The 27,910-nt window shown below is 43.9% G+C and overlaps 1 pseudogene; it reads left to right on the top strand.

Annotated features, from left to right (window-relative positions):
• Positions 1–2,924: 2,924 nt before the first annotated feature.
• LOC115537191 (gap junction gamma-1 protein-like) overlaps positions 2,925–27,910 on the top strand; it is a 96,970-nt pseudogene continuing 71,984 nt past the window's right edge.

Genomic DNA, 27,910 nt, shown 5'->3' with positions numbered 1-27,910 from the left:
TGGCGTGAACAATGGAACATGAAAATGATTCAAGGAGTGGAGGATTTTTATTTTATTTTGATTATAATACCGAAGGATAGCACTGAAAAAGGACAATGAACCAAACACAACACCAAAGAGCAGGTCAGCCGAAGAACAACACTCGTGTTTTTTCCTTGCCCTTTAGAGAGCTTTATGTGAGGGGCTGTCACCTAATGTTGGCCTGCAAAGATACTCCAGACCCAGTTTTATATGTAGAAGCGTCTTTCATTCATTTGCGCCAGCACAGGATCAATCGACTCAACGCTGGAGAAGACGACAATGAGTGCACCGACAGTCGCACAACGAGTCACACATTGTCACTTCTGAATTGAGAGGCCATCTATTACCACAACCCTCGCCATGTGTAACATGTGATAAGGAGAGGGTAGTCGCTCATCGGCCCTGCGAGGATGTATGTTTAAGGAAATCACCGCTGAGGTTTGGAATAAATCACCCCACAGAACAACGCTCCGGGGCCCTGCTGACGGACCTGGGGCTCTGTTTTATCTCTGACCTTTTTTTCCCTCACGTTTTTCCTCGACACATGGCAGAGTTGTTGACATTATCTGCATACACACCAAAACAATTTTAATTGGATCGTTTCTTTTTTGCATATCAGTGTTGGATGTGCTGCAACTCCTGCTTAAGTGTTTTTCTTTTACATTCATTTCTATCTGTGTCTGTGTTTGTCTTGTGCCATGTGTGTGTGTGTGTGTGTGTGTGTGTGTGTGTGTGTGTGTGTGTGTGTGTGTGTGTGTGTGTGTGTGTGTGTGTGTGTGTGTGTGTGTGTGTGTCTGTGTGTCTGTGTGTGTGTGTGAGTGCAAGGCTGAGGGTCTTGAGCACGTTGTGGCCCTGAGGTTCTCCAGCGTAAGCATAGAGAGAGAGAGAGAGAGAGAGAGGGAGAGAGAGAGAGAGAGAGAGAGAGAGAGAGAGAGAGAGAGAGAGAGAGAGAGAGAGAGAGAGAGAGAGAGAGAGAGAGAGAGAGACAGAGAGAGGGAGAGAGAGGGAGAGAGAGAGAGAGAGAGAGAGAGAGAGAGAGAGAGAGAGAGAGAGAGAGAGAGAGAGAGAGAGAGTCTTCAGAGGAGTTAAGGTCAGAGACTTCTGAGAGGAGCAGAGGACCTGGAGGTCTCCCCAACCGACGATGAGCTCATGAAAGAGCTGCTTTGCATATTCTAAACGCTTGTGACTTCACAGCTGAAGGTGAGTCAGAAAAGTATAAAAAAGATCAAAGAGACTAACAATTCTTTTCAAATGCTAAAGGTGCTATTGTTGAAGTACCCAGTTTAAACTCCTGCAAAGGGTGGCTTTCAGGTAAACTGAGATATTAATATGGGTGAGGGGAAGTTTACTTTGATACAGGTTGAATTTATTCTCGTCACCCCGGCCGAGGTGCTGCAAAGGTATATTTTGTGCGATGGAGATCAATCCATTCATGGTGTGTCTACGTGTAAGCAACCACACAATTGGGACTTAATTTGGATGCCAAGAAGCAATCACTGGTGAAATAAACAGAGAAAGGGAGAGAGGAAGATGGGGATGCATTGAGAAAGAGAGAGAACAAGAGATAGATATAGAAAAAGGGAGGTAGAGAGTAAGAGGGGAGGGACAGAAAGAGAGAGAGACAGGGGGACAGACAGAGAGAGAGAGAGACAGGGGGACAGACAGAGAGAGAGAGAGACAGGGGGAGAGACAGAGAGAGAGAGAGAGAGAGAGAGAGAGAGAGAGAGAGACAGGGGGAGAGACAGAGAGAGAGAGAGAGAGAGAGAGAGAGAGAGACAGGGGGAGAGACAGAGAGAGAGAGAGACAGGGGGAGAGACAGAGAGAGAGAGAGAGAGAGAGAGAGAGACAGGGGGAGAGACAGAGAGAGAGAGAGAGTGTAAAAATCAAGGTTTTTCGAAATGCCACCGTCAGCGAGGCGGGTGACCTACATAGCCTTCAAAAGTTGGAGGGAGGGGGAGTCGGGTGAGGAGGTAGGGCTGAGGGGGGGACCTATGTGCTGGTGCTGACATGCAGTAGTGGTGTGATCACTTTAATCCACAGCAAAATGCTCCTGGAACCACTACATGATCAGCCTAGGCGCTACTTGCTGCAGTAGGCTGAATATTAAGAGGTCCCTGATAGATCAATCCCAGCTAACCAGTAGGTACGGCCAAGATAGTTTGGATATGGTGGTGCATCTCAGAGAACGCACACTGAAATAAGAGCGTAATTGGCCCAGTAGCAGTAGTAGTGGCACTATGTAGTGCCCTTGAACATTTGTGATTTACATTTTGGTTAATTAAATATAAAAAAAAGGATACACTATAATTTCAAGTCAGTTATTTACACAGGACATCTCCAGCTATGTGTTGCATTGCATAGGAACTGAATCCTGCTTTTCCATGTTTTCTTTTTACTCTGGAAACAATTATCTGACTGGTCCAAGTTGGTCATAAGAGTCTATTGGGTTCATACAGCGAAAGCATTTCAGTGATATAATTTAGCCCCAAACAGTTTATTAATTTATAGATGAGCAGCAGTATTTTGAAATCAATCCTCGGACAATGCAGGGATTTCAATATCGGTATAATGTGTTGAAATAGTTTGTTCTTTGTTAGAACTCCGGCAGGCCGCAGCTGCATTGTGAACAGACTGTAATTAAGATGTCTAAGAGCCTTTTTGGAATGAATAATCTAAGATACTAAATGCATGGACATGTTTTTCTAGGCATTGTTTTGGCATAGTCTTATGCAATGCTTTTAATTATATATTGTTAAAATTATAACAATGTACACATTGCAATAGATGGCAATCTACGTCTTTGCACGAGTGCCTGCATACATTTGTTAATGGGTTTGGGCGGATGTGGAGCTTTTATTTTGATAGTCTAACGACTGCCTTGTTGTGGTTCCTGTACCATTAAGTCTGAGTGTCTGGTGGACATAATTTTTATTCAGTGGGGAAAACGGTGAATTATTCAATTCACGTAATTAACTTTACACATACTGTCTAAATCCTTCCATGTCAAGTCTGTCATAGCCTGTCCCAGTTTCCCGTGTTAATTCAGGTTGTCGATATAAGATATTAGCTTAAGGTGTTGGCGTGTAGTTAGGCTACTTTTCGGCGCGAAGCTACTTCAGTAAGTTAACAAACCGGGATATTTTCAGGCTACTTTTCGGCGCGAAGCTACCTCAGTAAGTTAACAAAACGGGATATTTTCGTCTATACATACGTTGTTTGATACTACTTCTAGTATTGTAACTTAACTTTGTGATTGTTGTGTGTTTATGATACTTTAGTGTGCTGCTTTATACGCTGGAGTGACGGGGATAGCTGGGTTCCTGGAAGGCAGTAGCTCGGTTACGACATGCTGAAGACCACTCGACCGTCGGGGCTCGTTACGTCACCTGAGCACGAGAACCATTAATCTGACGGTTAACACGTGGTACACACAGTGGTGGGTGAGTTTTACCCTTTATTGTTTAAAAAGGATATATCAAATAAAAAAAATGGAATAATAATACAAAATAGATAATGCAAATAATATATATAATTCAATTGTTATCTACTTGTATGTACTTCTTAACTGTGTATTGTTATTGTTTTTGTTTTAACTGTGAAGCGCTTTGTGACCCTGGTCTGTGAAAGGCGCTGTACAAATAAAGCTTACTTACTTACTTACTTACTTACTTACTTACTTACCTACTGGTATTTTGTTTGATGGCAATGTGTAGTCAAGGGTAAGTAATAATAGTACAATTGTATATTCATTTTTATATAATTGGGGTTATTATAATATTTTTTTATAATAACATATATTCTCATCTTTTGATTTAACCATTGCGGTTAAATCAATCTATTTGTTGATGTTTTTTTTCCCCCATATGATTGGGGGTTTCACATTCAGAGCTGTGTATACAATATATTGTGCTTGTCATATCAGTAAGAAAATAGCTAATGACTATCTATTGTATTGCATGTGAATAGTGGTCGTTTGGACTGTATAGTCTACCGTCAGTTAAAACTACCCAGACCTCTCATAGTTAAGTGCTTTATTTATCAAATGCATTGCATAACCCAGGGTCATTCTATTCCATGAAGTAATTGTGACAAGGCAAGGTTCACCTTCATAATATAATATAGTATCAAATATGAAGTATAATAAAACCATTTCACCTTCAAATATACAATAAACAGATTCTCCAATCTGAGTCACTGTTGAGCAAAATCTGAATTAAATCATCTTGCTCCTATCAATGCTTTTATCAAGCAAGTTCAGGTCAGGTCAAGGTACATTGTTGGTTTCCAGAGCAATATACTGAAAGCACTTCTCTTCATTCTTCATTTTATTGACACTAAAGCCGTCCTGGAAATGGATCCGAGTGGTGTTTTCGTTCTGTGCATTGCCGCTCCCCGTGTGTTCCTATTCACAGCGCAGGTTCCTCAACGGGCATCTACAGCTGCTGATCACCCTGTCTCTTTCTATTGATCTGAATAGCCATGGATGTTTCATTCTTCACCACACAATAAATCACTATGAGCCAGACCAGCCAACCAAGTACACATGCATCGTGAGCATGCAGGCAGTGAGCTAGGGATGCTTGTCATGAAGTATTGTTAACACAGAATTGTTCAGGGCCAAGCCTAGTCAACGAAGACCCTGCTTTAATTGGCCAGAGTGCGCTGTAAATGTAGGTTCTCGTTAACCTCAACTCAGGATAGGTTAAACACTAACCCGTTTCAGTGTACCGGCAAATTCCCCTTGTTGTTGGCTGCACGGCACAAGTCGGGAAATGGGGATAATTCCATTCTGTGGCCTCCATTGTGAGTCTTTATTATAATAATAATAATAATAATAATTGATCAGTTTTTTATAGCGCTTTTCTAAATACTCAAAGACGCTTTACAAATAAGAAAGGAAGACAGTACAGACAATCAAACAAAAGGGAAAAAAAATAAACAACAATAGGCAATACATTAAGAGAGTGGAAGATGGCGGAGGATGATTTGTCAAATGTTGTATGTGGTCCTGAAGAGATAGGTTTTAAGTTGACTTTTGAAGGAACAGAGTGTATCAGAGTTTCGGTTGGCCAGAGGGAGGGAGTTCCAGAGGGTAGGGGCGGCGATGGCGAAGGCTCTGTCCCCCAGGGTGCGATACTCGTTCTTGGTGATGGAGGTGAGAAGGTTGGCATCAGCGGAGTGTAGGCGGCGGGTGGGGGAGTGGCGATGGAGGAGACCTGTTGTACGAGGGTGCAAAGCTGTTTAGCGCTTTGTAGGTGGTGAGGAGGATCTTGAAATTGATGCATTGTTTTATTGGAAGCCAATGAAGTTGACAGAGGATGGGAGTAATGTGTTCTCTGGAGGGGGAGTTAGTAAGCAGTCGGGCAGCAGAGGTTTGTACATATTGCAATTTTTGAAGAGTAGTGGAAGGGAGGCCATACAGAATGCTATTGCAATAGTCGAGTCTGCAAGTGATGAGGGCTTGGATTAGTGTTTCGGCAGCTGAGGATGAAAGGGTGGGTCGAAGGCGTGCAATGTTGCGGAGGTGGAAGAAGGATGTTTTTCTGACGCTGTTTATGTGTGACTTGAAGGAGAGCGTGGGGTCCATGATGATGCCGAGGTTTCTGACCAGGGGGGAGGGAGTGACAGTGACCATCGATGCAAAGGGAGAAGTTCTGGGAGGTGGGGATGATGGTTTTTGGGCCGAAGATGATAATTTCAGTTTATTGACGTTGAGTTTGAGGAAGTTGTGGTCCATCCAGGTTTTAGATTATAGTGAGTGTTAGTCAGTGGGTGTGTTGGAGTGAGGGAGTTTATTTCACTTTGTGAGTTATATGTGCCTGTGGCCTTAGGGTGACCTGATAGTGGAGGGAGAGCAGTGATAAGCGGCTGGCTTTTGTAATCGCTGACATTCTTGATGTTACTAGTAAACACACTTTTTATTACCTTTTGTGAGGTAGGTTTCAGCGGTACAGATTCGACCATCAGATCTTTGTATTCAGTGATGCCCGTTGATAAAGATAATGATGGCAAGCTCGAACATGCAGATGTATATCTCATTAGCATTGTGTGATCTTGGTTGGTTAATTTGTTTTGTAATTATCTTAATTGCCTACAGGATACAAAACTGCATCTAGTGCTCCAATGTTTGACTTTAGCTATGCGTTGTCTAAGATATCTAAGCTTTATATATGTTTTAATGTTTTTTTTGTTCTAATTTCTCACCTGATACCTTTTACTCTGGCTTTGCTATATTTAATTGAAGCGTTATTTGTCTCTTTTTTTGATTTTTATTGATATAATTTCTCACCAGTTCCATTGCCTTCCCTCTGCAGCCTGTCCCTTGTTTATTTTCCTAATGACACTCCTATTCTCTGCTGATATGACAGTAATTGGTTGACAAACAAAAGGTAGATGCCTTCTCACAACACAAGGCTCCTGCAGGAATGCCCCGGCTTCATTAGAACCTGTGTGGTTTCCCCCTTTTCCATCACTACCACCTCCTACTCCTCCTTCGCCTCCTCCTCCAACGTCGCCCCCTTCCTCCTTCTCCTCCTCCTCTCCACTACTGCCTCCTTCTCCTCCAACACCACCATAGCTCTGAACTGAATCCCTGGGACAAGAAATTCCAAAACTCTGCCTCTATGTGAACAAAAACGCAGGCTGCTCGGCGTCGTGGATGTTATTATGGAATGGAATGCGTAGGAGGAAAAATAGGCCACATAGCGATTGATTGCTGGTCCATTTCGAGGGGTTTTAATCCATACCCAGAATGCTGATTAGCAAATGCAAAGAAAAACACGCCTGAGCTGATTCTCCATGAGACTCGAAAGGAGGAATCCAGTGTTTGATCGCAGGCCCGCTTATACCCTGGTGAGGGGAACATGGACCGGCATCTCCTCCCGCCACCTCCGCGGCTGCTCCGCACGCCAGCTTTCGCACGCCCTTTTTTTGTCTTCGAAATAATTGGAAATTAGGAAGCATAATGAGGTCTTCTGGGATAAACTCGCTTACAAGCACTCCTGACGTTCCGCCGGATGAGGTTCGGAATACGTGGGGCTTTCTGATTGATTCGGCCTCCTGACGTTCCGGCGGGATGGAGTGAGAATGCAGAGCGACTGGTGTGAGACGTTTTCTTTTTTATAGCGATAATGGATGAGGTTGAATTCGAACGGTTGCCCGACACAGATGTGCGTGGGTCATGTTTGATATCAAACATCGGTTTGCACAAAACTCCCGAGTGCAAATGGATGAAGTGATTCGGTCCCAGGCCTCTGCAGGGCTGATAACCCATTTGCTTTCTTTCAATGGTGTCAGGAACAGCCTCCAAGGACAGGCACAGTGATCAAGGCCCGCGTACAGAGATGGAGCTAGTGACATGTTTTACAAGCTGTACAAGCTAGTCTGTGTTCGACATTGGACGATAATTTCTTTCGGGTAGCGTGGGGAACGAACGTTAAGAACATCTTACGCCTGGCAAAAAAGGCATAAGAGTCTCGGAGGGCTAATGGCAACCGATATCCGTGTTTTCTCAGGCAATTGTGTGTTCAGGAGACACACACACACGCACACTGTCATTAAACCTCATGATAATCTCAACTTTGCATCCAAGATGAGCAAAGCTCTCAGGAGATGCGTGATGTCTAGCACGATGCTAAGATATTAAAAGGCGCATCAAGCCATCGTAGAATGGAAGTTTCTCGCTGAATATATTTGCAGAAGTCCATTTTAAAATAGAAACAAAAGCTTGGGTTTAATCCTGCCAAACCTTTTTAGTATTCATTCATTATTATTAGAGTAACCAACCTTAGACATAATGGAATCATTTTATTTAGCATTTTTATTCAATACATTTTTATAATATGTATTTAAAGACTTTCTTAGAGCTTTAACTTACCTGGACATATCTGTAGTCAATACTGAACGATAGCGATTCCAATAATGTTCTAATAAACATCCTATAGCTGATATATTCCACAATTTAGGGGTGTAACGGCACAAAAGTCACGGTTCGGTACGTACCTCGGTTTTTAAGTCACGGTATGGTATGGTACGGTACGGTTCATAGTTAAGGGGACAATGGAGAATGGCCGTACATGGGCAGGAATGAAAACACCAATAAACTTGATTATGGAATTTGCATTTCTGAATTCCCAGACAAGGGTTGTTGAAATAGTGTCGTGAGCTGGGTTTGCACAGCTCGTTTTTTTTCCCACTGAAACAGTGATAGTAACAGCTGGATGATGCCTTTTCAAATGCGTGTGCTAGGGATGTGCATTTCTGGCCAAAATTCTATTCGATATTCGCTGAGAAGTATTCGAATAATATTCGAAGATCTGTCAAGCAAGAACCCCCCAGGCACACACGCACCTCGGATACACGCACACACAATGACACAGGGAGAGGCTTTTATGATTTGTGTCATTCAGCATCACAATTTATACCAGTAAAACACCAAATAAGATTTGAAAAGCTTTGGAAGTTTATTTACAACACTGCGCTTACATGGTTTGTAGTCAACATATAAGATAGATCGGGCGGCGAATTGCATTGCGTATCCGACATCCCAACGAGAGCTGCTGAGGGGTCTCCGTAGTTACAGAGTTGGATGACAGAGTCGGAGTAGTATACTATAACGGTCCGGGTGGAACTCCGCTATGTACGTCACATTTACGTACCGCGGTACACCTCTGTAACCGAAGTGTACATGTACCATTACACCCCTACTACAATTAAAAAACACATCGCGACTATATAATGTTTCCATGTAAATATAGGTTCTTGGAAGTAACTGTGTATCGCCTAACAATGTAACGCATAGGGAGCCCATGGGCCACTGATAAAATTGTACGTTATGAACATTACGAACTGGGTGTCGGCAACAACTGTTTCGATCTCTGGGGAAAAATGCACTTTGAATACTCAAACGAATGAAACAAATAGCCACAAGGTGTTGACTCTTCCTAAGGCCACGTCAAGAAATGTGTGAATTTAAATAAATATTTGGCTTCCCTAGTCTTCAATTTGACATCCTTCTGGGGCAATACAGTGTGACCCATGAGGTCGGTTGAAAATATATAATGTATTCAAATCATCACACGTTCGAATCGCTCCCCTTTGCTCCTCGGGAGCTAATATCTGGAGTCAGTGTTGGGTCGAGCAGAGAGGACATTCGAGTCCCAGCTGAGCTTCAAAGGTCTCTCAGGGACTGTTATTAGATACGTTTTCGAAGACAAAAATGAATAAATGAAATGCAGCTCTATTGTCACTTCCCCTGTTGTCCCTTGAGAGGGGGAGACAACAAGTAAAGCGAGGAAAAAAAATATTAATAGAATAAAACATCGAAATGAAAACAACTGACAATGTATGATAACGGGTGTGAGATTCAGCCCATAGATTTGATTTAATTACAACACAGTGTGTTTTACCTCTTATCAAATAAATCCAGGGTGTATTTTGGACTGGAGGTTTTAAAACAAAGATAACCAAACCAAAAAAAAGAATCCGATTCGAGCTTGAGAATTAATTTCAGGGATAAGAACGACATTCTCGAAATCCTTTGACATTTCTCTTGTTCAACTGCGAACACACTTTGTATAAAAGATAGAATATTTAATGTCACTAAACAATCAGAAATAACTTCTGGCCATGGCTCATTTGAAGAAAGAAAGGGAGAAAACAATTCATGATGGATGTTGTTGTTATGCTATCGTAAAACAAAATAATTTTCAATGTCATTCCCATGTGACTGATCATCACATAATTTGATTTAGATCTCTCCCCATTTTAAAGGCAGAATTAGTCCATTTAGATTCAATGGGCTTTATTTGTAGAATCATAAAGGAAGCATATAAAAAGCTCCCAAAATTCGTAAGAATACAAGACAATACAGTACAAATGTCTACATTTACATACTGTGAATAACTTAAGTAAAACATGTCATCAAACAAAAACTAAAGATGGCCAGTGAGCGTTGGAGCGAGGTTGATCGACTCCCAGCCAAACGGCCCTGGGATCGATTCCCAATGTCCACCGTCTACCTCTAGGTATCCTTTATCAAGATGCCTGACGCCCTCCCTCGTCCTTTTATGTGTCATATCTGAAATCATTGTTAAATTGTTTTTTAGGAAAGAAGTGTAAATACAAAATGCATCAACAGCAATATCTAAATAGAAATCCATCTCACTCATCCTCCCCCCTTGGGCCTAAGCAGAGTGAAGCATTCGGGAGCCTTCCAGCCAACCTCTTGTCAGCAGCGCAATAACAGTAGGATTGTGCCCTATTCAAAAGGAATAAGTAAACAATTATGGCAAATGATTCATAATAACCCTTGTGAACTCTACATGCAATTGTATAGATTACCCTCACTCAGAGAGAACAGGGAGGACAGTTATTGATTGCATGCTTGTTGGTTATGTATGGTGCAGATTTTTTTCCTACTTTATCATTGTAATGATGTCCTTTTAAATACTGGCTTGCAAGTTAGGCAGGTGATTCTTCAGGGAAATAAGCAGAAACCTCTGCCTTGCTCTCGCCTCGTAGCACCTTGTAAAATGTGAGAAGGAATCATAAATTAGATTATGCAGCAGCATACGGTGAAATTATGTTATTCAGGGTGTTATTATTATGTTATTATTTAGGGTGCATTTATTTATTACAGACCTCTAGGGGTCACTAAATACACCTGTCTTTCCTTGACACTGGTATCCAATGTTGATTATGTACAGTTTGACACGTATGACGCTTTCAAAAGACCACCATGTTCTACTCAGATGGCCAGGTGCCATGTTTTAACTATTTAAAGGTGCAATTAAGTTCCTTTCCAAAAACAGAACTTTTCTAAAATCTTAAAGTTCTCCAACCACATTCTATTCGAGAAAAGTATTTGAATATACACAATTAAGGCTGTGCGATATATCGAATATACTCGATATATCTCCGAAATAGCTGTGTGCGATACATACAATTATTATTTCGGAAGTATCGAGTATTTTACGGTCGTCTGGGTTTTTTCCAGCGGCAGCCGAGACTTGCCTTGGTTTCGTGTTCAAAACATTCTCCGGTGGCTTTCTCCCTCTACCACACGCAGTAACGTGAGTGAGGGGTAAAAAACACTCGTGTCACACACTGTCCAACCAATCCCACGCGACATCTAGGTGCGGAAGGGAGGGAACTAATTTTCAAGTTTCTCACGGTTTGCCGCGCCGGCCGTCTCAGTGTAGCATAGTGTATCCTAACCAATTCAATCTACAATTGAAACATGGAAGCGGACGAATTGCTGGTTCCATAAAGAACTAATAAGGGATCAGTGATCTGGCAGTTTTTTGGATATCGAGAGGAGGACGTGGAGCAAAACACGCCAATGCTTGTAACGTCTTGTCTGATCTGATGTCGTCATGGTTACCAGCTGCACGCTCCGTAACAGTCACACACACAATCGGAATACAAGGTGCTCCCTCGTCTTATGCTACTTCCCTAGCTTTAAGTTGGCCTCGGAAAACATTGTTGTTTACCCTACTTCAAGCAACCATAAAGAGTTAACTGGGACGTGTCTGCGTTGTTTGTTGGGGAGAGGAGTTATCTATCCGTCGACCCCGGCATGGAGCATGGCGCTAGTAGAGGGCAGCACACCTACAGTTCCTAAATAAATAAATAAAAAAGGGCTCAAAAATATTGAACATATTGTATCAAAATGAGTTTATAATATTTTAGTTTAATTCATTGCAATGGCCTACATATAAAGAAAATGCTGCCTCAATTAGTTATTTGTGTAAAATAACTAAAAATATTCAAAATATCGAGATATATATCGTATATCGTGAAATAGAGAAAATCCATCGGGATATTCATTTTTTCCCCATTTCGCATTGCCCTATACACAATTATATAAAATTATATAATATGTTGGTAATGAATGCAGTTAAGTATTGGTTATTACATTTCATATTTTACTATACACCATCCATAATAATTGTGTACATCCCGCCCGTGTGGAAAATGTAAGCAGCATCCACCGCAGCTCAGCTCAATCGCTCAGCTCCTTCACAGTGCATGTATAGATGAATACTGTATGAGAATGAAACTATGACTTCGGCGAAACGAGGTACAGATGAGACGAAGTGAGAGAGGTTGATGTGCTCCAATAGTCTGCAAGACAGCCACGTCTGGTTCGATGAGTCCACCAATCAAAACACTGTATATCCTTTGGAGCCAATAGCTGTCTTTTTACCAAGGCGTAACGTGTCGACATGTTTCAATAAGCACATCTCCCATTTGTCAGTTTCACCTCATTCCTTGCGAAGAAAGAAAAGGAATAAAAAGGTGAGGGAACTCCGATGTGGTCCCAACTGAAACTAAACACAAGATGATGACAAATAAAGCGAGCCTCAGGCATGTCATTTCTGAGTTTGATACAAGCCACCTTTTGCAGTATTTTTCTGCGAGGCTTAAATTGAATTTTTGAACCTGCGTACCATGGACACTAGTAGTAAAACTGACGTTTTAATTGTAGCGTGTTAACTCAATTTGAATATCTTCTTTCTTGGCTTGACACAACGTGGACACTAATGGATTTTCATTGACGCAAAAATGGTATGTTTTAAAATGGGGCTCATCTCAATTGGATTCTTATCAGTCATCATACATGGAGCTTGGAGTTAAGTGCTTCAGAATGAATAAGAACAGCTCATTTATTCAACTTGCCATATTTTTGCCACATTTCTGAACTCTGTTGACCTGTACATATTTTTTATGGAAAACTAGTTTATTAAGAGTTAAGTGAAACAATATTTTGATGAGAAATATCTGTACCCTTTTGTTAGATTTGAATTCAGTGTGTTGCCTCCCAATAATCGTAACACCAGTAGAGACTTTCAGTCGAGACCACCAGTCGAACTATTGATAACTGCGGCTTTGAAGCTTTAAAGGTGCCGTGAAACTTGTTGGGTGTTTTGATTCTATAATGTCGCAGCTGTGCTGTTATTGGGGGAATTGTTTTGCCAGCCTTCTTCGGACATAATGATGTAATTGCAACTCATAAAAACTGGCTGATCCAGAGGAGGTTATAATTACATTTAGTAAAATAAATGTTCTTTCATCGAGGTAATAGTCACGGCAGTACGTCCTCCACTCACCACCGGCGTGTTTTCAAACCCTGACCGCTCCTCTCCTCCCCGCCAACGCGCTAACATCGGCGAAACGGTTCCAACGCTCTCCAACACAAGGGACAAACACCAAAACGGCTCAGACGACGGCTTCAGATGGGGGGAAATTGCATTTCCGCCGAGTTCAAAGGCAGTTACACACCCGCCGACGCACACAGCGTTAGCCTCAGAAGAACCAAGGCACTCCAATACCCCAGGGCCCTTATCCAGGGGAGCAGGAGATAACACACCTGCAGAGGCTCCAGTGGGTAGACCCATTAGGGGGAGAGGAATACCCCGCAGCCCTCCTTTGAGGAGGCTAGTAGACGTCTCTAATAACCGGCCTATGATGAGGGGCGTACAGACATCCGACACACGCACACACACACACACACACACACACACACACACACACACACACACACACACACACACACACACACACACACACACACACACACACACACACCCCTCCGCAGAGACCCCCACAGGGAGGGTCTCTCCGACTTCACACGTGTTCCGTTCAAGGGAAAAAGTACCCTGTGTTTAACAAGCACAGAAATGTCATAAATGTGTTGCAAATTACTGTTAGTCCATGTGCTTGGATGTCTTTATAGAGACTGAGAACGTTTGGTAACTAGTGTATAATGGATTTTGAGCAATAGCTTGAGGGTTTTTAAAGAATGGCAGGGATAATTTCATGTAGAATGAGCTTTTCTTACTGAGCATGACATACAACCTCTACAGACAGAAAGTCGTTAGTTTCTTAGAGATAGTCATAATATTTTGCTCAAGACGTATTAGGTTTAAACACAGTGAATGGTTGTTTTTTTGTAAAACACTTGCAGTATTTTTATTCTTGATGCTGGCATTCAGCTTGGCCTTTTTGTAAATGCGCGTACGTTTCATAACCTATAAAATAAGACCAGATAAAAAACTCTTGAGAAAAATATCTCTTGTGAAAACACTTGGGAAGTTTTTTTCTAAGAATAAAAATAACGTGGATAATTTGTTGTTATTAACATCCAGCCAGCCATACAGAATAATCGTATGTTCTTAAACAATCCATGTCATATTCATGTTTACCCAAGTAAATAGTTTGTCAAAGTCTTAAAAATAGTTCAAGTCAGCATTATAGATTTATGTAAGAATCGTGAATCTGTTAAACTTAAGAATACATTTTCCCGTTTTTTTTTTGGTCAGCCTTTGAGTGTTTACGTGTTGCAATCAGTTGATTGCAATTAATTAATAGAGAAAAATAAATGACATGACTCGTTCGTTGAGGTGGTTTGCATATATGTTCATTTGTACGCCATATTTGTTACATTATTTATAATTTTTAATTTCAACAATGTACTTTTTAATATTAGTGACGTTGGGTTGTCTGCACTCAGGAAAAGGACGCAGAAATCGAAATGCAAGCAGCATAATAATTGTAGCTGGAAATGACTGTATAGCTCATTGGTAGGTGTGGTATTTGTGGGTATCATTTACTTAGTTTAGAATGAAGAGACGGAGCTTCGCAGTATGTTGCTTTATTGCTGGAGAACTAACAGAATCAGCCACGTACACATCACATCCGGTTCGCTCCTCTACTACCGTAATGACGTAAGCAGTACGTGCAAGCTTATGGTAAATATTAACATGTATTCAGACTACTGGCATGATCTGAATACTACAGTAGGGATGCAACAACGAATCGATAAAAATCGATTACTAAATGCGTTTTTGGTCGAATTTGGTCGTCGATTCGTTGTGTCGCGCGATTAATAAGTTACTCATAGGCGCAGCACTGTTTACTGCCAGCCACCAACAGGTTGGTTCACGGTTCATGCACGCCCACAGCGAGCAGTGTGAGCGACCACAGCTTGTATTTTGGTCAAATCTTAAAACTGGACTGTAGGCCTACATAAAAGTGTTGTACCTTCACTGTCTTTGGGTTAAAAAAAACTCCTTCAACTCAGTATCCGTCTAGTCCAACCGAAAACTCTGTCAGCTGCTGCTGCTGCAGACGTTGTGCAGACGGGCTCGGAGTCGGCACCGCGTGCATCAAGCCATTCAAAGCAGCGGTAGTAATCACACAACCGGACGGTGTAGAAAGTCCCGTCAGTTAAAAATAGAAATGCAGTTTTTAAATCCATGTTAAGATCGGCAGGATATAGAGCTAGTTAGCTTAAAAAAAAAAACGAACCAATGGTCACAAACAGTGTCAAATGTGATGTGTTCAGGTCGGCTCAGTAATATGATTGATGCGTTCAAATGCAGCAGAAAAAAATAAATAATAATAGAGATTTTGGTGAAACCTTGTTTACCCAGTAATATAAAATAGATAGTAAAGATAGAATTATGACCTGTTTAATGTCCTATCTTGAACTATCATCATCTTATCAGCAATTAAAGCAATATTAAAAGTTCTATTTCAAGGAGTCTCAAAAATGGTATCAATAGGTTTGACCGGTTAACCATGGACATCCCTCATATACATCTAAAAGTATATCATACATTGTATGTATTTTTTTGTGTTATCCCAGTTATGTTTTTTTAATCTTTTTATTATTTAATATTACTTTTAATAGTTACGGGACGTTGGAGCAATAACCTGGTGTTTTTACACTTCAGTCTGCACTGTGAATTTGAAGTAATGTTCCGTTTTTGAATAAAGATGCGGCAATTCCAATTTATTTTTTTCTCTCCGATTCATCGATTAATAGAAAAAATAATCGGCAGATTAATCGATTATTAAAATAATCGTTAGTTGCAGCCCTACTCATTAGAATATAATTTTTTCCAAGAATAATTTACTTCTGCAATCATTACAATGATTGCATTCTAAATTGTCCAGATACCACCGTGGAAGTTATTTACCATATATGCCAGGGGAATCGGAAGCAAAGTCTGTTGGTTAGGATGTTGAACCTAAGCTGAAAGGTTCTGTCTATCTGTAGGCACCAGCGATCAAAACGTCGTCTTTCGGCTAAAAGCATCTGCGGAATGACCAAAGGGTAAACGTGTACACACACACACGCGCACACACACACACACACCCCTCCCCCCACCGCCGGCTGGCGGAAGCTGTCGGGGCCGCGGCGAGCTATAGGCCATCATTATCCATATCAAAGCCCCCTGAGCGTTCTGACGCTCCGCGCGACCTTACAGGATGTTCAATCTCTGTCGGACGCGACGCACGCCGCTTTGAAGCGTGTGTGCGTGCGTGTAATGTTTACCCGTGATTGTGGACACATGGCGCCTCATTAGACCCTTGGTAGCCTTGTCGTCGTCGTCGTCCCCCCCCCCCCCCCCCAACACAATGACCAATCCTATTATAACCCCCCCCCCGTCCTCACCCGGGAGGCCGGTCATTCAGGGGAGAGGGGCGGGGTGGCAGTCAAGCTGTTGGTGATCAGGGGGGAGAGGGACCTTTAGTCCTGCTAACATCTGCCCACTGGCTCTCCCCTGACACCTCCCGCCTCCCCCATCTCTCCCTCCATCGCTCTCTTTTATACCCCTCCTCCCTCTCTCTCTCTCTTACCATCTTTCTCTGTCCCCCGTCTGTTTTTATATCTTGCTTCCATTCCTACTTGCATGCTCTCTCTCACTCTCTCTCTCTCTCTCTCTCTCTCTCTTTGCTCACTCTCACGTTCGTGTGACCTCTATCCACTGTGCTCTCTCTCTCTCTCTCTCACCCTCTCTCTCTCCCCCTCTCTATTCCTTCCTCGCTCGCTCGCTTGACCTTCATCCGCTGAGCTCGATCCATCTTGGTTTCCGCACGTCTCCTTGCATCTACCTCGCTCTCTTTCTCTCCACTGGCTCCACTCCAATGTACGCCTCTCTCGCCCATCCCGGTTTGTACTTCACTCTCTCTCTCTCTCTCTCTCTCTCTCTCTCTCTCTCTCTCTCTCTCTCTCTCTCTCTCTCTCTCTCTCTCTCTCTCTCTCTCTCTCTCTCTCTCTCTCTCTCTCTCTCTCTCTCTCTCTCTCTCAAGCGCACAAACTCTTCCTTTATCTATATAATTGTTTTTTTATCAAATTTTCTCACTTTGGCCTCCATCTCCACAGTAACACATAGGCTCCTAACATTTTCTATCTATCTATATATTTATTTATATGTGTGTATTTAAAGTGTATATGGAGACCTCCATTATGGTCTTGGTCTTCTTTGATTCGTCTCCTCAGGGTTCTCTTATAATATCCCACCCCTCCCATCCCACATCTAAGTGAGTCTCATCTCTCAGAGTACTTCCTCTCCGCTTCTCTCTCTCTCTCTCTCTCTCTCTCTCTCTCTCTCTCTCTCTCTCTCTCTCTCTCTCTCTCTCTCTCTCTCTCTCTCTCTCTCTCTCTCTCTCTCTCTCTCTCTCTCTCTCTCTCTCTCTCTCTCTCTCTCTCTCTCTCTCTCACACACACACACACACGGCTACACACACACCATAACCTGCCTTCTCATCCACCCCTGCACACTCTCTCCCTCCAATACTTTTCTGTACGCACATACAACACAACCTTTCATCATCTCGCCCTCTCTCTCTCGCTCTCTCCCTCTCTCTCCCTCCCCCTCCTCCCCTCTCCCGCCCTCCGTTTGTCTCTTGTACATGTATCCAGCAGCCTTTCATCACTTTCCTCTCACTCCTCCTTTCTTCCCCCCCTCTCCTCCTGTTTCACTACCCCCCCCCCCCCCCGGCCCCTCTCCTCCTGTCCCCGTGGTGGCGTTGTGTGAGCTGCTGTAGCTGCTGCCTCACCACCTGCCTGGCCCTCTGAGATCCCAGACGATATACGGAGGCACTGACACACAGCGCACTGCAGAGCGCAGTGCAGGGGGAAGGAAGGAAGGGGGATAGGGAAGGGAAGCAGGGTGGAGAGAGGGTTGTTCCCTTACAAGGGCCCCGGCCAAGGCCAGCATCGCGGGCAGACATATGCCGCCTGACAGCGCCGGCTGATGTAGTATGTCTTGAGTTGCCAGGCGGCAATGCATTAACCATTTTGTTTCCCTCCCTCCCTCCCTCACTCCTTACCTCCCTTTTCTCTCGCGTGTGGGTTGCCCACGGTGATGTCAACGTCGAAAGGTTATGTTAGGTCAATGCTGAAGGCTTGTTAAAAAAATTGAATGATTATGAATTCATGGATTCCTCCTTTTTGTGGTGGGGCGATGTTGTCTGAGTAAACAACTTGTCTTGGCCCTCGTTGCTTAGCCATTGAGCAGAGGGAGGGAGGTTGGTACTGAGCGGTCCGCTGATACTCATGAGGTCATTTTAAAACATGTCATAATTTGAGTATGTATTTATTCGCCTTTTGTTGTCAGACCATGTGATTGTGTCGAACAAATGTGCACAAATATAATTATGCAGACACAATAAAGAAGGAAATTCAGATAAAGGTCATTGGCGAGCTGGTGTGAGGTGTCTTACACACTGGGCGACTTTTTGCGCCATGTTACCTTTCAGCTGGGAGTGCGCCCTGACAGCTACATGGTTTCATACATCGTTCATGTAAACGACTGTTGTCACTTTAAAAATTCAGTAGAGAGGTGTCACTGTTCTAGATTGTTAGTGTGGTACCAAGGTTACAGTCGGGTGTATTATTAGCCAGATCAGACAGCAAAGTCTAGACTCTCGACTGTGTGTGTGTGTGTGTGTGTGTGTGTGTGTGTGTGTGTGTGTGTGTGTGTGTGTGTGTGTGTGTGTGTGTGTGTGTGTGTGTGTGTGTGTGTGTGTGTGTGTGTGTATTTGTGTTTTAAAGCACTTGACACCTGCCTATCAGACCTCATGAGTCACTGAAAATGAAAATGCACACATATGTTCTCACTCCTATTTGTGTATCCGTGTGCACACACGCATGTGTGTGTGTGCATTTGTGCATACACATCCTCCCCTTGAAAATATGCACGCATACGTGTCCATTCGCTGTGTTGATGAAACAAGGACGCTCTGCATGTCCCGGTCAATTACGACACACAGGTTAGCATTGACGCTTTGAGAGGCATCACTCGCCTACTTCACCAGACGAGACCCCCCCCTCTCCCACCTATGCCTCCCTCCCTCCCCCGCCTCCCCACAAAACAAACGCCGCCACCACAACAAACGCGGCCACAGAGCCAGGGTTCCATCTCACATCCTCCCGCCCGCTCCATAACAGCGGCGGTGCAGGCGGTAATGGTCCATCTCCAAGCCCTCGTCATCTCAGGCCGGCGCCGCGTGCTAACGAGCGGCGGCGCCATTAGCATGCGCGAGCCGTTTTTCCGAGGGTCTATCAGAGCAAATTACTTTTATGTGATGGCGGAACGTGACCCTGCCAACGAGCAGGGGGGATGGTGGGCGGAGGCTTTGTAAATACGCCCGGTACCCGCGGAAAAACATAATTACAGCCCCGTTAATGTCACCGCAAACCAGGGGCCCTTTGTGGACCCCGCTGGCCCCCCTGGTCCCAACATTTACCAGGGGTCTTAATTGATCAAAATAATATGCAAAATGAAAAGGGCCGGGTGCATCCGTGTTCATCGTCAGCGGTTCTGGGCTCGTCAGGTTGGCAGGTGAGAGGAAGCTACGGCATGGAATGAGAGACCGTTTTGATCAATGAAGGGATGGGAGGGAGGAGAAGGATGGGAGGAGGAGGAGGAGGAGAACGAAGAGCAGAGAGGAAGAGGAGGAGGAGAGGGTGAGGAGAACGAAGAGCAGAGAGGAAGTGAAGGAGGGGAGGAGGAGGAGGAGGAAGTGAAGGAGGGGGGAGGAGGAGGAGAACGAAGAGCAGAGAGGAAGTGAAGGAGGGGAAGAGGAGGAGGGGGGAGGAGGAGAAGAACGAAGAGCAGAGAGGAAGTGAAGGAGGGGAAGAGGAGGAGGAGGAAGTGAAGGAGGGGGGAGGAGGAGGAGAACGAAGAGCAGAGAGGAAGTGAAGGAGGGGAAGAGGAGGAGGAGGAAGTGAAGGAGGGGGTGGGTGATGAGCACCGTGGGAGACGATGAGAAGGAGATAGAGGAAGGAGCAGAGAAGAGTTGGGAGGGGGAGCAGAGAAGAGGTGGGAGGGGGAGCAGGGAGGGAGAGACCAGCAGAGCAGGGGGCAGAGCTGGGGGGAGAAGGTGAAGGGAGGAGGGAAAGGTAGAAGGATGAACGAGGAGAACACAGGAGGTACAGGGGAAGCAATAGGGGGCCGGAACATCAAAGCTGGGTCTCTCATCTCTGTCCACGGTAGACATTGCAGTGATGATGTTGTAATCAATCATTACCTGCGAACATTTCGGGGGGGGGGTCGTCTTTTACACGGGGAAGATTGTCACGCCTTCACACAGTTCCTTCATCCCATTTTATCCAATAAGAAGAGCTAATGAGGCAAGCGTTGGATTTCTGGCGTCCCGCTGTGATGAGCTGTTCGAGAAGCCTATTAGTAGCCTGTACGCAGGCGTCGGCGTATACCCGGCGTTTTTTTTCTCACGCATCTGAAATCCGGCTACGTTAATGCTAAACTATCACTATGCCAACGTAAAGCCATTTCACTTGTAACTTTGGCCTCAATGACGAGCTTGCAAGGGGTTCTTTGTGAGGTATGCTGTCCGAGAGGGTGGGGTTTTTGGTGAGTCAAAACAGGTGTGGAATGGAGAAGGCATCTCCCATTCGCTTTGATGTATCACGTTCTTTTCAGGTTCTGTAGTTTTCAAGAAAAATAATCCCTTTTTGTAAATAGAATATCAAATTTTAGTTATGAACAATTCCATTTTAATTGGAGAAAATATCCACAAAGTATCCCAATTTGGTGACGTTTTGTTGCTTATTAGAAATGGCACATTTGCAATACATTGTTTGTTGTCCCTGTTGTTTGTTGAACTGTTTGCCACAATCATTATTAGGGGTAGTCAAGTGCGAGATAGTGGTATCTTAAGAAAGCCCATCTCCACCACGTATTCTAAATGACACACCAGAGCTTAAAAACAACAGATGTTCTCAAAAGAATGGAGGGGGGGGGGGGGGGGGTCTTTTTTGAAGACAGGGAAGGATTCTTCAGAGCATAAGGAGCTAGGTGTCTCATTCCACCATCGGGCTAACACACATTCTGAGTCTGTACTGCAAATGCAAATTAGTTATGAAAATGCCATTTATTTTTAGCCTTAGTGAAGATAGAAATATAATAAATGGATAAAATATAAATGCTTGTAAATAGTTCAAGAAAGCCATATCAGTGGAGTCTGTGTGTTAAAGGATGTATGTGCTATGCGGTGTTAGATAAGTTTACAGCGTCAGAGCAAAGGGGTTAGCGTGCGCCGCTGCTATGCTAACTAGTGGTGTAACGGTACACGTATTTGTACCGAACCGTCACGGTACAGGCACTTTGGTGCGGTTACAGAGGTGTACTGCGGTTCGTAAATGTGGCATACATAGCGTTAATATGCCGAATGTAAAGGCTTGTTTTGCCAAAGTATACTACTCCGACTCCGTAATCCGCTCAGCAGCTCTCCGTCGGGATGTCGGATACCGTCAGGATGTCGGTGTTGTAAATAAACTTCCAAAGCTTTTCAAATGTTATTTGGTTTTTTATTGGTCCTTAAGGTGCAAAGCAAACAATGAACAAAGTAATTAAGGTGCAAGGTCAAACCGGAGAAGTGAATCAGAAAATTATTAGTTTGAGGACCAATCACAGCCCTTGCCGTCTCCGTTGCATCGACCAATAGGTCCATGGCGTCGACGGATAGTTAAAAATATTGGATGCGCACGTAAGCTACGGTGAGGGTCTACAACAGGCTCTCCGGCTATGGAGAGGGCTCTCCGTGTCTACGTACAGCACTTTAACATGCACACACATTTGAAAAGGCATCATCCAGGTGTTACTATCACCGTTGCTGTGAAAAAAAAAACGTGCTGTGCAAACCCAGCTCACCACACTATTTCAACAACCCCTGTCTGGGAATTCAGAAATGCAAATGCCATAACCAAGTTTATTGTTGTTCTCATTGCTTCTTATCTACGGGTTGAGTAACAAGCAGTTTTTTTTTAATTTTCCCCTTGACTATTAACCGTACCCAGGGGTTGACATTAAGGTTTCAAAAGCACTTGCCCATCGGGCAAGTACAGGTCAGGTTCAACTTGCCCGAATGTGATGTTCACTTGCCCAAATTATAATCAGAATCTTGAACAGGCCTCTTTTTGCCAGGCATGCGGCCTGGTTTTGGGGGGGCTCAGAAAAATCATCCTAGCTCAGACTGAAGCTGAATGTTAGCTTCCACACATGTTGTGTTAAAAAAATAACAAACTTCCCTTGGTTTACTTATTTATCGAGCGGTCCCATGGGCCATGAAGTGATTTCAGTCCACCGTTGCAACCTATTAAAGCTATCGCCAAGTTATATGTAGACCTGCATGATTTCATGCAAATGTACTTAACTAAATGTCAGAGGTTGTAGCAAAGATATGTATTTTTTAACTTTCACGTTTCTTGTAGCTCTAACTGAATAATCACAATCGCGTTTCTAGTAGTGTTGTCAGTCACGATACTGGATTTTCTAACTTTGACACTATACCTGGAAAAATATCGATATTCTATAACATTTTCGATATCAGGGGAAAAGTTTTTTTCAGGAAAGAACATACCCAAAGTAAATAGAGTATATCTCCACAACTGCAAGGGCGATAATGTCATCTTTGTGCCATAAGAAAGATTGTTGTGCAAGTGAAATATTCAATGGGGATGATACTTGGTTAAAGTGAATAAAGCCATGGAACACAGCATAAGTGGAGGATAACATTTCCACCTGAAATAATTATCAGTTGGTCGTTATCATTTGGGAGCGATGTCTTACACGAATAAAGGTAGATATCTTACAATTTTGACACTTGACACCTCTATTTAAATTTCAGGGTGCACCAAGCCAAACACTCGCAAATAAACATATGGCCACTAGATTGCGCTGAAGAATATGTTTTCTGATTGAAGGCAATTTACCTATTTCCTAAGAAACCTTCTCTTATTCATTGATTGAAAATACCATGTTTAGTTGTAAAATTTGGCCCAGACACTGGGTTATCTGTTTATGGTGGTTTTATTCGACCAGAATCAACTTTGTGGACAAAAATCACAAAGGTAATACTTCATTTTTGGTTGTTAAAAGAAAAGGGGACGTTTCTTCTTAAGTTGTTATTTGCGAGTTTTAGTCACAGAATGATATGGTTTGGACTGTTGGAATAAGTGGAGCCTCAGCTTTCATGTAATATATAGTTTGTGAGGGTCCAATTTCGTGAAAAAGATCGCTATTGCTATGCATGTGCACATTTATGAAACCCAAAACCGTGTTCTTGCATATGACTTTCCTTGGTAATTTGCCTCAATCCAAAGTACTTCCAAACTACACTCCTCCATCACTACTCCATTTTCCTTCTACCTAAACCGTTCGCGGAGGCGCTGCACTTGCGATGCTAGCTTTGTTGGCCAACCTTTAGCCAACACCTTCGAATCACGGCCAGAGAACGCACTGCGAGTGACAGAAGGCGGGGCTATATTCGCACTGAAGCGATGCGGGTCTGTTAACTCGCTTTCCGAGAGAAGATAAGACGGCGTGCTGATCAATTGCAAATACTTATATTTTGTGTTATTTTGCGGCAAAAAAGGTTGTTCTGCAGTTTCTAAAAACATTTGAATAAATAGCCTTTCTATTAACATCCACCCAAAATCCACTTGCCCGTTCGGGCAACCAGAAATCAATCTCAACTTGCCCAAATATGACTTTTGGTTGCCCCGGGCAAGCGGGCAGCCGTTAATGTCGAGGCCTGGTACCGTACCGTGACTTAAAAACCGAGGTACGTACCGAAACGTGACTTTTGTGTACCGTTACACCCCTAATGCTAACGCTATCACACTGGCCCATGTGTTTAGAGGTGTCAGGGCTAATTAGACCATGGCTAGCTTAGCCCCTGTTTGCTTTGTTTCTCTCTCCAGCGAGCCACCGCTGTGAATAGTAAATGGGGCCTAATCTTAATCATAAGCCTAGCACGCATGTGACTTTAAGCAAACCAAAAAACGCTGGGACTCTGACATTTTGAGGGTATTATTGTTATTTTTTCTTAAGTGGAACATATGTCTGATTATTTAAATGTTTGCAAATTAAAATGTGAGGTCAGAGAAGAGTCCATTGTGCTCTGTTTTGGTTTAATTAATAACCGTTATAAGTAGAGTTCTCTCGGTTTTTTGATTGGTCTGCCAGGCAGGTACACCATGACATGTTTTTCTATTGCAATAATACAGCTCTGCATCTTTGACTAATTGACTCCTGTTATATAGCCTTCTATTCAGACATGGTGATCTTTTGTACCTGCCTATGCCATTGAGAGCATGGCCTCAGGTACTTGTCACACTGGACACGCCATATTGAAAGTCAGGGCTATTCTGCCCATGTTCAAAAAGCATTCCTTTGACCCCTAATTCCCTCCCCCCCACCTTTCCCCCTCCCCTTTATGTTAAGTGACCTTGGTTACTATTAAAGGTGCTATATAAATCCAAGTTAATATTGTTATTGTTCTAACTGGAAAAAAAATGAGCTTTGGCATACGTCTGCACCTACAGCCTGTTCACACGGCCATTCTGAACAAATGCTGTTGCCTTGCCTTTGACCTCTCCCCCCCAAGTTATTATGGATGATCTAATCTACCCCCGAGAAGAAATACTAAAAGGACTTCTTGGGGCATTATGGGTGAATCTGTTTAACTTTCATAATACCAAGGATGAACGTCTTATGATAGAGAAAATTGTTGAGAAGGAAACCCCTATGACGGTTTACATTGTTGGTATTGATGGTCACAAGTGAGTGATTTTGCTCTTGTGTCAGAGGTCTTGGAGGACCCAAATCTTATCCAGGAATTTGCAGTCAAAAATATTAATAAATGTGTAACCTGACGTTAACGACGAAGCGGCAAAACATTTCGCCCGATTTTTGACCAAAACGGCTGTTGTCACGGCAACGTTCATCAACGACTGGGAGCCTGCTGTGCGGCTCTTTCAGTGCCTGAGTTCCCCGACATGGATAAAGAGTGAGGGGAGGGTTGCTACTCCGCGCTGCATACGTCTGAGTGCTGAGCTGAGACTCCAGTCAGCCACAGGACCGGTTCGGAAAGGTAAATCACAGATCAATCTTGAGTACCCCCCAGATCAATCCACGTAGCCCTGGGAGGTCCGTGACCCCCGCACTGACAAACGCCGCTTCAGAAGGAGCCATTAAAAACAGGAAGAGGTACGCGTCCAGCGGACTAACTTACACCATTAAGGAAAACAAATGCCCGGTTGTTGGCGGTCCGTGGTTAACCGTCACCTGAAAACCCACAGGACAGAGCGCAGCCTTTGTGTTTTCAAAGCAAACAAAATGTGATAATGCCCTCTGCGTGCTTTCACCTACGTTTAGCATCCGTGCAGCCAGCCAGATATGCTAATGTGACGTTGTTTTGCGCTGGTGAGAGGAGTGCAAACAATTGCTCATTCCAGCCCGGACCCTGAGGGGAGAGAGCTGTGAGTACCGTGCCTCTTCATAGCACCGCCTTGAGAGGGGTTTCGCCGGCAGGTACCTCGGAGCTGTGGAGAGTCGAGATGCGGGGGAAATCAAACGCAAGGACCGGGGATTAAACGGTGCTCCCTCTCCATACAATTCTGACAGCGAGATACTGATGTTTGTGAGGGAGAGGGATGGATGGAGTCCGACGGAGAAAGGCAGAGAGACACTGATTTCGAGAAAGAGAGAGGGAGAGAGACGGGGAGTTAGAGAGACACTGACATGGAGAAAGAGAGAGGGAGAGAGACGGTGAGATAGAGAGAGGTTGGCAGAGAGATACTGAAATGGAGAAAGTGAGAGGGAGTGGTAGAGACTCTAGCAGAGACACACTGAAATGGAGAAAGGGAGAGGGAGAGAGACAGTGAGATAGAGAGAGGTCGGCAGAGAGACACTGAAATTGAGAAAGAGAGGGAGAGAGACAGGGAGATAGAGAGAGGTTGGCAGAGAGACACTAAAAGAGAGAGGGAGAGAGACAGTGATATAGAGAGACATTGGCAGAGAGACACTGAAATGGAGAAAGGGAGAGAGACAGTGAGATAGAGAAGTTTGCAGAGAGACACTGAAATGGAGAAAGAGAGAGGGTGAGAGATAGAGAGGTTGACAGAGGGAGACTGAAATGGGGAAAGAGGAGAGACAGTGAGGTAGAGAGACATTGGCAGAGAGACATCGAAATGTCGAAAGAGAGAAGGGGAGAGACAGTGAGATAGAGGTTGGCAGAGAGACACTGAGACGGAGAAAGAGAGAAGGGGAGAGACAGTGGGATAGAGGTTGGCAGAGAGACACTGAAATGGAGAAAGAGAGAAGGGAAGAGACAGTGAGATGAAGAGACTCTGGCAGAGGCAGACGCATAGAGAGAGAGACACGGAAATTGAGGCAGACAGAGACAAATAGAGAGGGACGGATAGAGGTATAGAGCCAAAGAGAGATAACTTTATGGCCCTAATGATTGCCAGATAGCATGAGATCAAGGCCTACTGTTACCCCCCCCGCCCACTGATAAGTCGCTTCCTTTGGAGGGTTGCAAGCTATGTATTAACCCGGGGCGCTAGGGACCACACCACCATTAGCTTATGCTAGCGCTAATAAATAACCGAACGGGCTTGTCAGAGGGGCACAGAGGCCCTGCTGACTGCTGCCGGTTTGAATGTATTACTGGCGCCACCGCCGTTGCCAGGGGGAGTCGGGCTGGCTAGGGAGCTAGCACTGTTAGCACTGCACGTCGATGACATTGCTAACATAACGGATGACCTCACTGTCGTAACGAGACAAACGAGGGCGCAGAGCGCACGCTGACATTAGCGCCCTCCTCGCTGCCGCTGTGGAGATGGCTCCGGGCGTGTTGTCTTTCTTGTGTGGATTCATGTTTATATTCCACCCGCATTAGCATACGAGGGGCTGGTTAATAAGTGTGCTTCTTCACCGAGTTATTATGCACCGTGTCAAACCAGCTCACGACAACGGCGGAGTCACTGGTAATGATCTGTGATGGGATGAACACAATGTTACTTCCACTGATGGAGACCAGTAGAGAGGCTGTTCTGTCATGAGCGGCTGTTCCTTTTTGTTTCCTTTGTTGTTTTCGTTTTTTCATATTGTAATCGAGTTGACAGTGTGTGTGTGAGTGTGTGTGATTTCCTTTGTATGGAACAAAAAATACCAATCAAACAACAATACTGAATAACAAATGACAGCATACCAGTTGGTACAGTCAACTGGATAGGCACTTAATTAACAAATGTGTATTCATGCTTTTTAATTCTTTAATTTAGTTCTTTATTAACGCCTGATGACTGAACGTTATTTTAAAGAGTTACCATGAAAATCAAAACATTATATAAAACTGTTCATATATGAAGGGGTTGAATAAATAAAAAGAACACACCGCCACTCTTTGCTACGGTGTGCAACAGAAAACACAAAGCTTTCCCTTTTCCCGCTTCGACACCTCTGTCCTTACAGTGAAAGCACTTCGGTTTCTCCAACGAGGTCCATTCACACCCCACGTTCTCTTGGAAACCAGCCCAGGTGCAGCGATACCTCCTCCATAATGGATCCACGGTCGCACATGGCCCCACTCACTCATCCATAACCAATACACCAACTCACCTACACCAACAGCTAGCTCCCTGCTATCACAAAGCCAGGGCCAGAGCCACAGGGGTGCCAGAGATAAAGAGTACAGCAGAATGAAAGAGTAGCATTCAAAGTTGTTTATCATCCGCATGCTAAGTGCAGAGAAGGGATGTCAGAGCCGGCCTTCAGCAAGC

This window comes from Gadus morhua, chromosome 23 (assembly GCF_902167405.1).
Source record: "Gadus morhua chromosome 23, gadMor3.0, whole genome shotgun sequence".
Taxonomy (NCBI): Eukaryota; Metazoa; Chordata; class Actinopteri; order Gadiformes; family Gadidae; genus Gadus; species Gadus morhua.
Note: the sequence above shows the minus strand (reverse complement) of the source record. Positions and strands in the feature narration are given on the sequence as shown.